The following is a 14,335-nucleotide window of genomic DNA, read 5'->3' on the forward strand; positions in this document are numbered from 1 at the left end:
GAAATTTCCCATTAGCTTGATGGGATGCAGGCAGTCAGAATTTGTCTTTAAAAAAAAAAAAAAAAAAAAAAAGACACATTTCTTTGTGGAGGGAAAACAGTGCTTGGCTGCAGGGTAGCCAGTGATTAGAATCTTTTTCAGTATCACTTTGTTTTGCCTCCATTTCCCCAGCATCTAGCATGATGCCTGGCCCAACAGGCACCCAATAAAAATTTGTTGAATTGATAACTAAAAGAGGACAGGTGTTTCCCAGCCTACTGCCTGGAGTGTCAGACACCTCCGAGTCACAGGAATATTGGCCCTTCCAAAACCAAGTTTTGAGATAGCTGCTTAGGCCTGGGGACACAAGTGTCTGGGGGTCATGCCACCATCTGGTCACAGGCTCCAAGGTCCCGGGTCTCAGGGGAGGCGGGACTCTCTGGAGGTGGTCAGGATAGAGATGCAAGACCCTCCCGTTCCCACTGCAGCAGAATGTAGTTGGAGCAGAACTGAGAGGTGATCTGGGTTCTACTCCCAGCTCTGCACCAGCTCACCAAGTGACCTTGGGTAAGGTCCCTTTCCCTAAGAGGAGCTCAGGTTCCGCTCTAAATCTTCCCGAGATTTAAAGTTCTAGGAGTCAGGGGCACCTCGGTGGCTCAGTTGTTAAACGTCTGCTTTTGTCTTAGGTCATGATCCCCGGGTACCGGCATCGAGCCCTGCATCAGGCTCCCTGCTTCTCCCTCTCTCACTTCCCCCTGCTTATGTTCCCTCTCTCACTGTATCTCTGTAAAATTAAAAAAAAAAAAAAAGTCCTAGGAGTCAATACAGTGCATGGCTCAGAAGGCTGAAAAACAGGCCTCCAAGAAAGAATAGCCCCTCCTTTGGTCATGCTTAGGCCAGAGGTCAAATCTGCTAAGAATAGGGATCATGAGATTAAAGTTTCTGTAGTGTTTTCAGGGGAGGGCACTGAAATCACTTTTGATTTTTTTTTCCTCCCCCAGATCAAGCCTCAAAAGACCAGAAGTATGTTCCTAGCTGCTTGGTGGTTATCACCAAAGAAATCCCAACTGGGCGAATGTGGAGGAGGGGCAGGCCAGTGCGAATGGAGCATCAACAACATGCCAGGTGCTGCTGGGGCACTTTAACCTATTCTTTGTAATTCTCAAAAAGATCCACTGAGACAAGCCAAGATCTCCAAACTCAAAGAGGGAACCCACTCAAGGGCACAGAACTGGTAAGAGCAGTGGTGTTTAAAATGGCCCCGTGTCTGCCAGTCCCCAAGCGAATTACGCCTCTAGCAGACAAACTAAGGCTGGAATCATCTCAGCGGCCATGTACCACCCGATTAACAAGGGTGAAGGAGTGCAGAGCTCTCTGTCTCCATTCTGTAGGGCCTGGTAGGAGGTCACATGCACCAGAAATAGAAAGTGTAGAAGCTTAAAACAAACTGCGCTCAGTAGTTCCCAGCACTTGTTCATTCAGAACAATCCAAAGAAAGCAATAAAGGCCTAGAATTCCCATAAGAGTTGGAACCAATACTATGCTCAAAGGTCTCTGTGCAGGGAAAAAAATGCAAAAACAAAAGAAAACCCAAAAAACAAACAGCATTTGTTTTCTATGAAATATTTCCCCCTTAAATTTAACTGTTTTCCAGACCAAAGTTCCCTACACTTCATGTGGGCCTTTATAATGCAAGTAACAGCCTTATGACTTGTCTGGAGTGCTTGGAGAATGGAGTTTGTGACTTTGCCAAGGAGCTGTTGCACATTTCCATTTTACGGTAAATAAAAGGGGTCCTCTGCAACTGGTAGAGAGAGGAACAAAGGCATGTGAGCATTTTCAGATTTCCACGTGAGTGCTCTCGCCCTTGGACATTCAGTGAGGTAAGTAACTAGCTCAGATTATGGATTTTTGATCCTCTAACTTAGTGGCTGAGGTTCTATGCCTTTTGCGGGGGAAAATGCTACCTAATTCCCTTTCACCCAGAGAATGGCATATTGGAAGTTTTTGATGTTCTACTGGTGCAGAAAGGTGGCTTGAGAACAAACTCTATTCCCACCCACCCCCCCCGCCAAATTAACTACCATCACTTCGAGGAAGGGAGAGGGAGCCAATTCTATTTCTTTTTTTTTTTTTTTAATTTTTTTTTTAAAGATTTTATTTATTTATTTGTCAGAGAGAGAGAGAGAGAGATCACAAGTAGGCCGAGAGGCAGGCAGAGGCAGAGGGAGAAGCAGGTTCCCTGCTGAGCAAGGAGCCCGATGCGGGACTCGATCCCAGGACGCTGGGATCATGACCTGAGCTGAAGGCAGCCGCTTAACCAACTGAGCCACCCAGGCGTCCCGCCAATTCTATTTCAAAACAACTTTATCATCTAGACTCCCCACATGCAGGATTATAGGTGTTACAAATGGATCAACAGAACACAGGCAATGCAATACCGGCTGTGGAGGAAAAGCCTGGCAGAGATTCCAAGAACAGCCTGTCCAGGGTGTCCTATGGCAGGAGGCCAAGCAGGAAGTGTCTTTCCTAACAGTGGGATGGAGGTATACTGGACATGGGAGGCCCATCCACATTTCAGGTTCCACTGGAGTTCCAAGACCCAGTGTAACAGGTTCCGGCGGCTGATGTCTCCAACCCCAGCCTAAAAGCGGGATTTGGCAATAATGTCTATTTTCTTCTGGGGCCTAGCAACTCTTCAAGCTCTATCCACAGGAGAAGTAAAGGTCAAGTATTTTAACTAACTTGGTATCACATGACACCTCTCCTCAAACAGTTGTGCCTCTTCTAATAAGGAAAACAGGGATAGAGGCATCAGGTGGTAGTTACCACAGAGCCCTGGATTAAACTGACTCAAGTGAAAATAGAGGCCAGAGGCATGACTGCAAATCTCGGGAATCTGATGCAGAAGGCTGCCCTTCTCTCTGTGAGGAATCACTTCTCAGCACTTAGGGACTGGCAGCAAGGCTGGCTTTATCCATGCTAATAGAGGGTATGAATAATCAAACCCTGAAAAGAAGTCCTGTATCTGACTCCGGGTCTAAAGGCCAGTTCCCCAGCGCCTACCTGAGCTGCATAGTTTTCAAGGCTTTCAAAGGCTGCATCTGCTAGAGGACAAGAAAGTGTTCCTGGCAAAGGAGAGACAGCCTTTAGGTCCATGGGGACTGAGGTGTTGCCTGTGTGCTCAGTCTTCCCTAAGCTTTTCACTCAATATCTGTCATAGCGGTGAGCCCTGGGACCCAAGTTCTACTTGGCTACACAGCAGGCAAGCCCTCTCTTAGAGCACGGAAACACCAAACCCACCAGCTAAGACAGAGATGCCTCTCTGTTCTTGGTGTCTGGGAAAAGGACCTTGGCCTCAAGCCGGCCGAATCATCACAGTAGTTGGGCCAGGTCCTGAGCTGCACTTCCACAATGGAGAAACAACTGAGAGCCATCATTTGGCTAATATTCTCAAATATTTTAAAATACTTTTAGAAGACAACATTTATAGACATAAAGCATAAGTTCAGTCCCATTCACCACAACCTCCTAGAAAGACAACTTAAGATCTAGTACTTGTGATTCTGTTCTCAAGCAAACCTAAAAATAATCTTGCTCTGATTTTTCATAACAGTATAGTTGACCGTGGGGACCAGCAGAGTCACTCCCAGCCAGTGATCTGGTTATCACTGATCTTATGTGAGTGCGCATTGCAATAGTTCTCTTAAAATTAAAGAGAAATCGCAGTAACTTTTCCAAAAGACTACTAAAACTGTCACTCAGAGAAAACACTCACTGTAGGCTAAAGTGTTTTTAAAAAGACAGGACACTAGTTCGGTTTCGGCTGGAATATTTTTTTAAAGTTCCTCCATCAGTTTTCAATGGCAGGACGCACAGGGCTACCAGGAGAGCAAGCTGCCCTTGAAGAGGATTTGGAAGCTGCTTCTGCCGATTCTTGATGCCTTGCGTCCAGTAAGCTGCAAGTGTCAATAACACGAACGAGTGGATGACAGCGAACAACTCTGCGCTGGTGAGCCATCTGTTTATTAACATTTAACGTTCTGGGGTCGGCGGGGGGAGGCTGAAAAGCCTATTGAAACAAGGGTGTCTTACAAGGGCTTTTGGGGCTATGCTTTTTCTATCTGAAAGCTAGTTGTTTAGATAAAGCACCACAACATGGAGACTTTCATATATCTGTCTGTATTTTGCTCTTCTTTGTGATTTAAATAAATAAAAGGGCTCACACATGTTAACAGAAAGACAGGAGGGTATGCGGCAGGGCAAGCGAAGTAACACGCTCTCCGTGTATACTGATGGCAGCATCAGATACCACCACTGGGCCCTCTCCTCCTCACTTCCTGTGCCAGTCCTGGACAGAACTGCGTCCGCCTAGTGCTGCTTTTGTACCACTATGTACACTGAATGCAAACACAGAAGAATACAGGGTTTAGTACTAAGTTCTGTCCTGATCCCGTACTGCAAACACCGTGTGGGGGGCCCTGCTCACACGGCTGGCTCCACTGACCCAGCCCTCAACAATCCTGTTAGTTTCTCATTAATGAGAAGTCCCATCAGGTCTCTACCAGAGTCACCAGCAGGGTGATGAGGGCTGTCTCAAGAATATTCAAACTGTGACCCTTCCCTCCATGGCTGCTGACCGCTCAAGGCGGCTTCCAACTCGAAGAGCAGGGCCACGCGAGTGGGACAAGAACTGCAGCAGACGCTTTCACGTTGGTGGTGTTCGAGCCCCTCATGGGACAGTCCTCAAAAATTTCAAAGACATATTTTATGCACTGGCTAAGGATGAGTATGAGAACCAGCCAAAGGAAAGAAAAGAAACCTATTTTTATGCATGAGGGCAAACCACAGGGCAGGTCCGTTCACAGTCTTCTTTCTGTCTGTGCCAAAACTGCTCCAAAGCTTGACTCAGTCAGAAAGTGTATGAATTTATTTTCAAAAAGACCTGCAAAACCACTTTTTTATACTTACCTCTGTAACAGTTTTTTCCTCTTGCTCTTAACTAACTTCTACAGTCCTGCTGGGGACCTTGTCATCTGTCCATTCGTCCCCCCTCTACCCATCCATCCAATCCTTCATCATGCAGCCCTCACTCTCCCTCCATCACCCAACTTTCCATCCTCCTTCCAGTCTTCCATCTATCCAGAGCTCCCCACAGCCAAAGGCAACTCCCAGAGCATTCACCTACCCTGGGGCAAATGAAGAATATCACCATAAAGAATGAAACATGAACATCATTGTGAATGAAAACCGATTATTTAAAGGAGGATACTGGGGCTGGGTTGGACTTCCCCTTTCAGTAAAGACTTCAGAAAAAGTTATCTGCAATTTGATATTCTAGCTCCCAAATCACACGTGTGAGCAAGCGTGCTAGAATCCAGGTGGGAGGCGGGCACACAGAGCTCTCTCACGGCCGCCCCCGGGGGGAGAGATGCTTCCTAAAAAGGAAGAAAGACCTGGTAAGAGTCTCCCTGAGAAGGCTACCCAACAGGAGAGCAGCTTATCCAAGCTCCTAGCCCTGTCACCACTGGTGCAGGCTGACTGTGCGGGTTCTGCTGAAGCACTGGGTGAGGCTGTTGGTCCCATTTCCTCTTAGAATGTCCATGTGAATTCCTGTAACCTTCCATCAATTACCCCTTCCTTACAAGCTACTGTGTTCTTTCTCCTCTCTTACAATTATTCACAAAATCACCCCTGCCCGCTCCCCCACCTCAAAGTCTGGCTGATTAAGGTAGGAGAATAAATGGGACTCTCCTTGGTCTCATATTTGCCTTCATCTTGCCCTGCTGAAGAGCACTGTTGTCACTCTGCTTCCTTCCACCTTAAACACTGGCTCTCCTTTGCCTGGCTTTCAAAGGTCTTCCTTCAAAATTCACTCCACCCCCTTTAAGCACACACTCCATGGCCAGGCTGGCCAGTGTCCCGTGAACACACCCTGCCTGTGGATGCCTCTGGGCCTTCCTACGTGCAGTTATTCTTCCCTCCAATTCAGTTTGAACCTATCATCTGCCAAGGTACCACTGCCTTCTCTGTCCAAATTCATACGAATACTTACTTAAAAGTCAACTGGAACTCAATATACTCCTTTACTGGCTGTTAGTCTTTCCTATGAGCTAGTCACATGTACGTGTCAGACAGGAAATTCTTTGAAGATAAGGATTAGCATGGGTCGAGCACCTAGAAGGCCTCACTTATTAACTCAATAATATCAAAGCTATCTCTGTATAAGGCAGAGTTTAAACTGACCTTTGGGTAATGAAATCACAGCAAAAAGCCAAGACCCGCAAACTTGCAAGTGGACGTGTCCGCAGCTTTGGAAAATGTCCCTTGCAGTTGAGCTCTAAGGAAGCCCACGTTTCTGTCCTGAGGTCTAACAGCTCCCAGCTCATAACCTTGCGTTCCACACCTGTCCTGCCTGAACCCAGCGAGAGCAGACTTAGCTGAGAACAACTTATCTGAAACCTGAGCATCTATAAAATTCTCACACTTCTGCATTTCACTTATCTGTTTGAACCTGTAATTTCACTAGTTCGACTTTGTAAACTTCCATTAGAAATTAAAATGCGAAATTCAGAGCCTAGGAAAGAAAATGCACCCTTACTAAACAAAATAAAATATTCTGGCAATCCTGGGAACACTGGCCTGGGTTTCAGCTACAGGACTGCCCAGTGTTAGACCAGTCTAAAACAATGCTCAGAGCCCCAAAGCAAATAAAATGGAGCTGAACAGCTTTGAAGCTGTTGAGGTACAAAAGGGAGAGTTCCTGGAGATACTTTTTATTCTCAGACAGTAATGTTACAAACAACAAAAGACATTTTCTAAGGCTCATAGTGTTTGCTTAATTTATTTTTAAAATGCACACATGACCCATGCCAATGCAAACACCAGCAAAGCTGGGAGGACTTTCCTGGCTCCTCTGGGTTTTCAAAAGAGAGTCATGGTAATATCATTAAACCAGAGTTTCCTGACAATCCCCTTCTGGTACAGAACGTTCTAATCGGCCAGCAAACGGGGCAGGTTCCTCTGTTCTGCACTGCTTCCTCCCTGGTCACAAATTCTTCTGGAGCTCCTTAAGATGAACAAGGAAGTCTCTACAACCTGACAAAAAGTGTATAAACCTCAGGGAACAACCGACAGACTTTGCTTCTGCCAGCAAACCTCATCCGAATGTGGCCTAGAAGAACACTAGACTCTGACTGGGTTCCTGGGTACCAGTCCATGCTCTACCCCTAATTTGCAATGTGAATGTGAGCAAGTCACTTACAACTTCCATATTATTTTGTCAGATGAAGACTATAACAACAGAAGTCATGAGACTGTTATGAACTGAGAACAGGTACAGTAAATGTGCTTTGAGTAACATAAAGTGCTTTGTTCACATGCTGGACAGACAGTATTAAGCCCAGTCTGGTCTTTGAACCTCTTCTGTACCTACGTCAATGGCTCACAAGTAGGGAGATTTTGTCATCTCCCTGCCCAGGGGACAGTTGACAGCGTCTGGAGATATTTTTAGTTGTTGCGCTTGGGCTTGGGGAGGTACTATGCCACATACTGGGTAAAGGCCAGGACACCGCTAAACATCTTATGATGCCTTTAGACACCCCCATTCCCTGCCTCAAGACACACCTGGCCTAGTGTCAATAGTCTTAGCACTCGGGCTGAGAAACCCTGCTCTACACTCATCACTTAGTGGACTGCAGCCAGTCTCACAGCATTAGATAACAATCCATGTCACAATGCCGCAATTTTTATCTCCACCCAGACCTCTCTCCTGAACTCTATATGCAACTTGGAGTACAAAGCGCACTTGCTATCTCCATCTGGATATTTAAAGAAATCCCCAGTGTGTCCCCAAAATGGAACTCCTGCCCTCTCCCCACTTTTTTTTTTTTTTAAAGATTTTGTCTGAGATAGAGAGCGGAGAGTAAGAGGGAGAAACAGACTTCCTGCTAAGCAGAGAGCCCCGATTCCAGGCCCTGAGATCATGACCTGAGACAAAGGCAGGCGCTCAAACGACTGAGCCACCCAGGCGCTCCCCTCTCCCCACTTCTACCATAGCCTTTTCCCTCTCCACTGATGGCAATTCCTTGTAGTTGCTCGGGCCAAAAACCTTGGTGTCAACTTCACTCCATTCTCACTTACATCCCACTTCCAAAGGCAGGGGCTTTATTCATTACCTCTCTGCTCAAAAGCCTTCAAAGGTTTCCTCTGCCCTCGCAGCAAAAGTCCAAAGCTTTAGAAGGGCCCACAAGGCCTTCCATGATCTGGTTTCCATCTTCTAACTTCATCTTTCTCTACTCTCCTCCTCCTTCGCTCTGTTCCTTAAACAAACCAGGTAAACCTCAACCTCAGGGTTTGTAATGGCTGTCCCTCTGCCTAAAATTCACTTTCTCTAGATAGCTTTTGCAGAAATAAAATCTGACTTTTAAGGGGATAAGGTAGCCCCCTGAGTATGTTCTAGTCTAAAATATTAAGCATGTTCAAAGGGAGATTTTAGGTTCATTCCAGAAAAGTAAAAACTTTCGACACTGTATCTTTTGACAATAATAAAGGAATACAGACGGGTTTTGTGACTTTGAGAGATATAGGTGTTGCCGTCACAAGAGTGACTTAATGGAAATTTCAATGTCAACAAAAATCTAAACCTAAGTGACTATGGAGGTTCTAGGGACTCTTCCCATGGGAGGCTAGAGAAAAAGATTGGTTTCTATAGTTGCCACAGAAGCTTGTGAGGGGTGGGGCTTTAGTAGTAGAGAAGTCATATAGTATTTAGTCAACAACTGGCTTGATCTTCACGTGAAATGTAGCACTATTATTATAGAAAGCGCTCTCTCCCTAGCCCACAGCTATTAGCGCAGCTGGTAAGAATATGAACTTGAATACTATTTATGACTGTGAAGCAATGTAGTACACTGTTAAGAGAACAGGCTCAGGGGTTAACAACACTCGCTTTTGTTCATATCCTAGTTTTTACCATTTCTTAGCTGCATGACCTTGAGCAAATCACAGAACCGGTGTGTGTACTTCCTGCCGCAGCAACTACAAAGGGGGTAAGAGTGCAGCCCCTGCGCCCGGTGCTGCTGTGTCCACTAAACTCGCATCGACACTGAGCCTGCTCCCTCTGAGGAGCAAATGCTGGGGGCGGGGAGGAAGGGAGGTCACCGGTGTTTGTGTAATAAACTTTGCACAAGTACTTGGCTCCTTAAACTATGTATATTGATAATTTTAACAATAAAAATTAAATGTAAAAAGTTCTCAGCACAGTGCACGGACACAGTAAGTGCTCAATAAATGGTAGTTTGATAGTTCTGATTACTGCATTCGGACTCTGCATGGGGGTCCTGTGCTTCTGCTACCCAGCCCTTGTGAAAAGAAAACAAGAGCTGGAGAAAATATCAAGTGACCCAAGTTTTCCTTCTAGTTTTTCTTTGAACCTTCTTTGAACCTTGCACGAAAGGGTCAGCATCTGAGAGCAAAAATTCAAGTCTCAGGGTAGTGGGAAGGTCACACTGCCTTCTAGCTCCTCATATAACCAACTGGCCCAGCTACAGACACCAACCACCCACCTTCTGGTCAAATTCAGGCCCTCTGAACTGAGCAAATATTGAACCCAATTCCATTATGTCACCCCAAACTCACCCCTTGTCGTTATATTAAACTGACTGGCTACTTCAAAGTAGATAATAAGATCCACTAGCCATTATATCCTCAGGCCCACAGAGCCAAGGATCTGCCTTTTGCAAACCTCCCCCGGTAACCTCTACCATGATTTCTAAACTATCACCTAAACAGGGAAAATAATTCCTCTAGGCCTTAGTCAAAAGATAGCAGGAGGTCAGGAGAGAGCGGACTTCCAATGAGACAAAAGCAGACGTACTCCTGCTCTAGCTGCAGATCCAAAACATACTCAAGGGTGGCTGTCAGACAGAGATAGGAAGAGAAGCAGGTGGGAATGTGGGCAGGCAGGGCAGATGGCACTCAGCAGTGGCTGACGCTGGAGGAGCACGATGAACCTCCCCACAAAGATAATAACAAGTTTCTCCTTCTGAACCAGCATTTGGCGGAAGTAATAACAGTGGCTCAGACTGTAATCCAGTTTAAAGGAGGAGTATATGACATATACCAGCTCCAAACATTTTTTTTAAAGTAAGAACAAAACACAAAATAGGAACCATAGGCCAAGTAACAAATAAATGAATTTGGGATTCTTTTCAGCTCTCCCAGTGTAAATTATTACTCCTTTTTTTTAGAGAAAGGAAACCAAGCATTTGGCCTTCCTCAAGTATAGCCCCTTGGTTTTTGACAGCCACACTCTTGTTACCATCTGGCCTTAATCAGACCGTTTGGTGTCTTTTTCCTCTGTAAGGCCTTCTCAGAAAACATTTAGAGATTTAAAAAATTACTGCTAAATAAGAAAAAAAAAAAAAAGCATCTAATTTTAACAGGACTTATTTTCTCCTTCCACACCTCTATGAATTGTTTTTTTTTTTTTTTTTCACTATTCTCATACTGTCCAAAGTTATACTGGCCTCCAGGGATGAGTCAGAGAGCTAGAATTCATGGCAAGATTAGCCTTGAGCCAACTGAGTGAGCACCTATTCTACTGGGACCATTTGTCCTCCGAGCCTCTTGAGCTAATCACATAAAAGGGTTCAGTAAAACAGCATCTAACCTTCATCAATACTTGATCTGACCGTTCACATGGGACAAGTCAGCCACAATTGAGCCGACAATGAGGTCAGCCAATTTCTAACAAAGGCGAGGAGTCAGATTTATGAATATTTGGAGCAGGTCAGCATATACTTACTTTTCTGACTCCCTCTGACAGCTCTCACATAGGGGAGGGGCCAGGTCCTCTGGGTTGTGGGATGGAGCTAGAGCTGGCATTGCCACCCAGGGCATCCCCCACAGACACAGAGCACTGAGTCCAGAGAGCTTATGGTTATTCAAGTACAGCTGGGCAAGGGCCCCTGGGGTGTCTAGTTCCTGGCACTGACATATGTGCCATTATTTTGACATATCCACGCAGCCCTCACAGAGCAGGTGCATGAAGCAATCTTTTCATTTCATCCTACCAACCTTAACAAGTTAAACTGTAACTATAGAGGCAGCAGGAAACCATATATGCCTGTTGTAACTGTGGTCACGGGCTTCCAAGAGCATCATGTTCTTTCCCAGCCTTAATGGCAGGCAGGGAATTTCTTTAGAGTAAGTAAAATCTACTGTCTACTCTGATCCCTGACCCCAGGGCATCAGGTATTCCTCCTCCGCATAAAGATGGCATCTGAGGTGAACTGAAAACACACGTCCCAACTCTAGAGCTCAGGGGTTTCTTTCATTCTTTCCACTCATTTACAAATAAAAGGGTGCTAATTATTATAAACACCACAAAGTTTTTGCACCCAAGTTCTTATTTTTACTAACCAGGAAAAGAAGTCACTACTTGAAAGACTCATGAACAAGGTAAGTCTTCAGAAAGAAGATGCCATGGGCAATCTTCGGTTTACGCGAGAGGCACTTATCTTATTTCAACTCTGCTGTTTTTTACTCCTTGATGATACCAATCATCAACTCAGTAAATGCCTTCACTCACCACAGCCTCCAACCCAACTGGAGGACCTAGGGAGAGCCCAGGTTCACTTACTAATAATACATGTTTTAGTAATGTGGCACCTTGGACTGGAATCCCAGCTCTGCCTCTCAACAACTATGGAATATTGAGCCAGTTCCTAAGTCCCTTGGAACTTTTGTTTTCCTGTCCAAAAAATGAGCGACTATATGTGAAGTACATGGAAACACAGCTGGCACACAGGACGAGTTCAAATCTAACTCTGGTATACCCCGTCTCACCACTGTGTCAGGTACACCCCTAAGCAGACTCAAAGGAAAGCACTGCAGATGACTGAGCCCATCTCTCATCGTCTGTCACCCACATCTCCTGACCACAGGTCTCTTAAGCATTCTGCCCTCAGCACTTAACCTGTTCACTGTCCTTCCTGTTTTTCCAAATGTATCCTTTGAAAAGCCCTTTCCATCAACTCAATCTCTTCTTCCTCTCTGCCCTAACTCGAATCCACAGCCATACATACAAACTGCACATTTTGACTGTGTTCTTGTCCCTCTGGACTTCTTGACTGAACTGTTCCGTAATTGCTATGTCCATATCTCATCTTCCCTACTGCACTGTAAGCTGCTGATAGGGATAACTTCTTTCATTCTTCAAATCTCCCACTGAACAGTGCACACTGATCTAAACAGTGCAGAGATGTTTTAGTAAATACTGAGTGCTGTCTGTCTACACCCTAATCCTGCTCCTAAGGAGACTTAAGAGGTAGAGCCAATTCCACTTTAACCAGAAATGCTTTCAGAGAACTTGCTGGATGCTCACAGAAATACATTCTGAATACGAGTCTGCTTAAATTAAGAAACAAGAGGGGCGCCTGGGTGATGCAGTCGGTTAAGCAAGTGTCTGACTCTTGATTTTGGCTCAGGTCACGATCTCAGGGTCGTGATCTCAGGGTCATGAGATTGAGCCCTGCATGAGGTTCCTCACTCAGCGAGGAGTCTGCTTGTCCCTCTCCCTCTTCCTCTGTCCTTTTCCCACCTCTAAAAATAAATGAAGAAAAAAAAAAAAAAAGAAAGAAAAGCAAGAAACAAGGGAGGCTCCAGTTTCTCTTTGGAACCTAAGTGCCACATTCTCAATGCATTATAGCCAATAGTCTCTGAATAGCACCTCCAATAAGAGCCTTTTCTCTGGTTCTTGCAAATACTACTTCTAAATGATTCTACAGAGTTCATGAAAAAAAGTTAGGTGACATACCATGAATTCATCAACCACAAGAAATCTTAATAGCCTCTAGCCTCACCACAGCCCACTCTTTCAAAAACAAAACAAAACAAAACAAAATGACAACATGGTAGGACCTCACTAAGGCTGGGAGGTAATCCATCCTGACCCCTGCCAACCCCATCTCACCCCCCAGGCCAGGGCAATCATCACAGAACTGGAGAAAAGGCATCATTCCCTGAAGGAGCTGCAAACAACTCACAGGTTCACAACTTAGGAAGATGAGTGCATGCCCTGGCCAGGCACACCAGCCGTCTCCTAAGACCACAGTGACTACTGCAGCCAGGGAGCTCACAGTTGGGAGAAGGGGGGCTTCCATTACACAAAGCACTGGGGCAACTGGCTCTGCCTCCTTCAGCTCTCATCTTCTCATTAAACTCAGCTGCAAATTCCAGTTCTAACAGGACATGCTTACCCTACGGCTTGGCTCACCTACCACCTGGAGAGTCATACTCTGGATGGTTAAATTTAAGGAGGAAAAATCTGGAGAAATAGGAGCTTAAATGAAAAACCTTTTATTACAGTGTTATGACATGAAATCTTAACCCAAATACAGGCAAATTTACTGTCTTGCCGATTAACTTTCTTATATCCTGTACAACTAACATGACTCCACAGAATCCTTTACAACCATCCAAACAACCAAAAAAATCAATCCTTTGTTATACCACTAGGGAATGAAGTCTCTCTTACTAGACCATGAGGAGAAACAGGATTCATATCATCAGGTTTCTTTTCTTTCTTTCTTTTCTTTTTTTTAGATTTTATTTATTTATTTGACAGAGAGATCACAAGTAGACAGAGAGAGAGGCGAAAGCAGGCTCCCTGCTGAGCAGAGAGCCTGATTCGGGGCTCAATCCCAGGACCCTGAGAGCATGATCTGAGCCGAAGGCAGAGGCTTAACCCACTGAGCCACCCAGGCGCCCTCAGGTTTCTTTCCTTAATTCGCCTCTTGATCTGGACCATATATAAACCACTGGTCAGAAAAATACCATTCTTAACAACAGACAAGCGATCTGTCCCTCAAATAAACATCAGTTTTATTTTTCAAAATTTGAGGGTAAATGCCAACATGACCCAAGGACAGACTTAACAGTGTTACGACTGTATAGGTGGGATGCTGGGCCTAATACACAGCATTATTAATCAGAGAAGAATGCATAGGAATGCTCACAGGCCCAAGCCACATGAAACACCTATAACATGAGCTCTCGGCATCAGGGCTTTACTCAACCAACCCAAACCAACAACCAAGAATCATCATCACCCTTAGCAGAGTGTGGAAGACACTGTTTAATCAGCTAGCAAGGAGAGAAGCAGGTCAAGAAATCAAACACCCAGAAGAGTGTCTCAGAACAATCAAAATATTTAAAATCATGGTCAACTCAACAAATAATTCTCTCACTTACTGCCCCATACATAAAGAGTCAAAATATCACTTGGGCCACTCTGGGTTGTGGATAAGGAGGTAGATGGGCCATAAGAGACTGAAAATATATCGACAAGACA

The 14,335-nt window shown here is 45.1% G+C and overlaps 1 protein-coding gene across 1 annotated transcript in view; it reads right to left on the minus strand.

Annotated features, from left to right (window-relative positions):
* LOC111152386 (chromosome unknown C6orf106 homolog) overlaps positions 1-14,335 on the minus strand; it is a 93,607-nt gene that overhangs the window by 5,083 nt on the left and 74,189 nt on the right. The window lies entirely within an intron of this gene.

Source organism: Enhydra lutris, unplaced genomic scaffold, assembly GCF_002288905.1.
Source record: "Enhydra lutris kenyoni isolate GAN:26980312 unplaced genomic scaffold, ASM228890v2 scaffoldscaffold28, whole genome shotgun sequence".
In the NCBI taxonomy this organism is placed as follows: domain Eukaryota; kingdom Metazoa; phylum Chordata; class Mammalia; order Carnivora; family Mustelidae; genus Enhydra; species Enhydra lutris.